This window comes from Octopus bimaculoides, chromosome 8, assembly GCF_001194135.2.
Source record: "Octopus bimaculoides isolate UCB-OBI-ISO-001 chromosome 8, ASM119413v2, whole genome shotgun sequence".
Lineage (NCBI taxonomy): Eukaryota > Metazoa > Mollusca > Cephalopoda > Octopoda > Octopodidae > Octopus > Octopus bimaculoides.
In genome coordinates this window covers 22,283,190-22,288,015 of record NC_068988.1, presented here as the reverse complement: position 1 = coordinate 22,288,015, position 4,826 = coordinate 22,283,190, and positions in this window count along the sequence as shown.

Below are 4,826 nucleotides of genomic sequence, written 5' to 3'. Positions count from 1 at the left end.
TATTTGTAGGTGTGTGTATGTATGTATTTGTAGGTGTATGTATATATGTATATATAAAAGATTTATATATATATATATATATATATATATATATATATATCATACATACATATATATATATATATATATCCTACATACATATATTATTGTTTTCATCCCTTCAATATTTTACATATTTAGTGGTATCTTTTGTGTTTATTTCATTTATAAACTTAATTTCTGCTCTTTTCTTTTCTCTTAATTTTCAATAATAATTTTCACCTTGGCTGCAAGGACATATATTTTAAGAGAAGAACAAGTGTCGGTCAAATCACGTCTCATTACTTTACTTAAATAGCTTCTACCTTAACTATATTTAAAAACAAGACCAAAAAAAAAACAAAAAAAAAAACAGAAATTGGCAGGAGTGAAAAATTGAAATTGCAAAGGGACCTAACACAATACACAAAGGAATTGTGCTAGTGGTTTGGAAGTATGTTCTCTACCAGCGCATTCCTCCATCCGATATTTGTTGGTGATACCTTACCCCGGCTGGCTGTCTCCTTTGCACCACTCACGCCAGAACCCTTCAACACATGGTTTGGGTAATCGTTGCTGGCTTTAAAAATATATAAAATGTATGGCTGTGTGGTAAGCAGCTTGCTTTCCAACCACATGGTTCCGGGTTCCGGGTTCCGGGTTCCGTCCCACTGCGTGACACCTTCGACAAGTGTCTTCTCCTTTAGCCTCCGACCAACCGATGACTTGTAGGTGGATTTGCTAGATGGAAACTGAAAGAAACCCGCCGTACATATATATATATATATATATATATATATATATATGAGATATTAGATAATAAAACGAATGGTTTATACCAAGTAGCTTACTGGTAAATCACAGTCACCTTCACACTCTTCGTTGTGTATCTGGTTACTTAAAGGCGGAATTATATGTCTGAATATAAGAAGGTATGCTTAAAAATGGATATAGGTATCTTCTACCGCATCTGACTTTAGGCAAAAGACACAAACAAAATTGCAAATCATATTTAAATACGTAATTCACTTAAGCCACCTAATCCGAAAACCCCAGATTGGAGGTTACTGAGAATATATGGAGCTGGGGTATATAAACGCAAACATTACGTAGCAAATGTGATGCATTGTTGCGTATTATGATAAATCAAGGTATTTTTCAATTCACACATCGATATATTCACATAAATATTTGATATACGTATTTTATTAAACGCTATCGCGAGGTCATCTCCAATATATTCAATTCATCCCGTAATCATTATGAACTATGTTCCATTAAGAGGTTAGGAAGTTTTTAATGCTGGACCATATTGTGAGTATAGTTTGTTGACAAATACGAATGCTCTGATTTGTATCAGTTTTAGCCAGACTAGAATAAACGAGCGCATGTCGAAACTTGTCCTCTAGTAGACAATAGCTTAATATACTTGGAATACCTGCCATATATCAGTGCGGTGGTAGGTGACATGGAGCTACATACAACAACAGCGTAAGTAGAACACTACCATCATCAGCACACATACAGCTACCTTAGACGCATTTCCAACTTGGGACGTGATAAACTAATACCGCATCGCTGTCTCTTCAAATGCTATCATCTTCATCGTGGCCGACGTTGAAGGTCGTTGTTCGACGATGATTGTTCTGTTTAAAAATCATCTCCAGCAGATTCGCATAGCTATTTACAAGACCATCTCCTAACTCCGAGTACAATGCCTTTGGACGGTCCCTCCAGACTGACTTTCTGGACCTTCACGCCAAGTACCAAGTATTGTACAAGAGTGCAACGAGCATGTTTGGAAATGGAACTGTCCCGCAGTAGTAGCTCACTTGCTAGTTCACGCCCAACCGTTGTCTGATGGAATAGATCTTGTGTGGCCACATTAACCTTCAAGCCATTTGTCTAATATTCCTTCGCCTTTTCGGTTATCCAACGGCCCTATAACAAACATTGCCTCAACGCAACATGTACGCACTTATGTGAACTGTTAGAAATAACAGCCAGATTTCATTTCATCCATATTCTATCATCATAAAATTTGAAAGGACATTTTACATAACACAATCCTTGCTAATTTCAATGGACTGGTCATGGTGGAAGTGGAACATATTTAATGAAAAATTTCCTCGGACAGACATGGCGTGGTGATCGATAACACAAGGTATCAAAGCTTTTACAATGCAAACGGTACCTGTGCGACCACGACTGTCATTAATTCAACTACTAACACCACCTACTTTACAGATACTATCTCCAGAACTACTATCAATACTACATTTTATGGTTCCGTTTACTACCATCGACACCGTGCTCACTAAATGAAACACAATCCTCGCCTTATTAAACACTTATCGGAATCACCTTCAACAACACTAGCGCCATCACCGCTACCGAAGATAAATTACAGTTTCATTTCCTTCACCAAGCCAACCAGCAACACAACATACTGCACGAAAACACAATATTATTTTCTCCTAAACCAATGCTGCCACTACCATCGGCATTGCCATATATTGCATCGCACCCTTACCAGTCCAACCACAACCACCACCGTTCGGTTTCACCATCACCACTACCACCGCTACTGCTAAGCATTTCATCAGCAACAACCATTTTCGCCACGTGCAACATAGAACTAATACAAGCACCACCACAAAAACCACGTCTAGTTCCAACACCACCACCTCCACCGCTAGCACGTGGACCCACACCACCTTCAGGACTACCATCAAAACCCTCTTCACCACCAACATTTTCACCATCATTCCTACCAACGCAACTAAGTCTTTATCAAATAACACATTTAATCAAACAACATTTGATAGAGCCAATTGAGATCGATCAATTAATCAGCAATTCTTTGCAATTATCATGTCTGTAAATTAGAAATTGTTCTGTTGTTTAAAGAGGAAAAAAAAAACAGTAGTAAAACTGGGTCAATGCAGAAGACCGGTGAATATAACATCTAGAGGAAAGTTCAGATGAATGAACCTGTAAAGCTGGTCTTTGATATCGAACCTGCTTTTACAACCACACGCTTTATTATGTTAGCCACTCATCTGTTTACTTGTTCACCTGAACGGTTGCTGCCCGATTTCCGCTGTACAGTGTCAGTATGGTTTCAAATTCCGTCACAAGACCAGCAATTTCGAGGATGCAGTTAAGGAGATTACAGCGGCCCCCAATACTCAACTAGTACCTATCTTATCGACTCCGAAAGGATGAAAGGCAAAGTCAACCTCAGAATTTGAACTCAGAATGTAAATACGGACAAAGGGCTGCTAAACATTTTTCGAAGCTCACCACCTTACTGTAAAGTGTGATATTGAGCTGTAATGGAAGACACTAGTGATATCCGGGTGTAAAACTACTGTATTTTACATTCTCTAGGTATTTGGTGGGGGGTGTTCAGTCGAATCTCTTAAATTGGATTGCGATCCTTTTGTAAATATTACCTGTAACATGTTGTCTGGTATACTTTTTTTCTTATCCATTGAATGTTTTTCTTGATTTCTAAAGTTATTGATGTTGCATTTGTCTAGGCTTGTGGGCAGCATACATACGTAAAAAAAAAACGCATTTAACTGTGGAGAACCAGCCTTTTTAGCTATAACTTATTTCAAATTCCATTATCGAAGTTTCCTTCCCTTTTTCAATGTCATTAGGGTGCGGTTCGAGAGAGCTCTGAAATTTGACTCAAGCAGATTAAGTTACCATGAAATGGTTATTCCATTGGCTTGTGTTGCTAATGTCTATCACTATGTTAGCTGTCACTGGATAGATTAATGAACACTTACATGTACTCGATAAAACGTAACATGTTTTAACCTGCTGCTGCCATCTTTGTCTAGGGAGAAGCGTGGTAGTTGATCGCCTGCAAACATACCAAATACAGTCAATTCATCATATATGATCAAGTCAAAAGCGTAAGTATCGATCATAAAAGGAGAATATTTGTGGCTGTGTGGTAAGTAGCTTGCTTACCAACCACATGGTTCCGGATTCAATCCCACTGCGTGGCACCTTGGGCAACTGTTTTCTACTATAGCCTCGGGCCAACCAAAGCCTTGTGAGTGGATTTAGTAGAGGGAAACTGAAAAAAGCCCGTCGTATATATATATGTGTGTGTGTGTGTGTGTGTGTGTGTGTGTGTGTGTGTGTGTGTGAGTGTGTTCGTGTGTCTGTGTTTTCCCCCAACATCGCTTGACAACCGATGCTGGTGTGTTTACGTCCCCATAATTTAGCTGTTCAGCAAAAAAGAGACCGATAGAAGAAGTACTAGGCTTACAAAGAATAAGTCCTGAGGTCGATTTGTTCGACAAAAGGCGGTGCTCCAGAATGACCGCAGTCAAATGACTGAAATATGTGAAAGAGTAAAGAGTAATACTTTTCATGTAGCGTTGTACACACCAAAAGCTAGCACTATCATATTTTGTGTTCAAGGGAGGATTATGGGTGAATGATAACGGTAAGAATGCAAGGGGCATGACGTGCCACCTGTACACAACATCTGTAATATTTGCCTTATAATGCGCAAGTAGAAATATAACCGTAAATTTAGTCGAACATATCGATCCCAGGTCTTCTTATTCTATCGGTCTCTGTTGTTGAACAGCTAGGTTACGGGGACGTAAACACGCCAACATCGCCAATGACTCGGGGGACAAACACAGACACACACACAAATTGATACGGCGCGCGCACACACACACACACACACACACACACACACACACAGAAACATACATACATACATACATATATATATATATATATATATATATAAATAAATATATATATATATA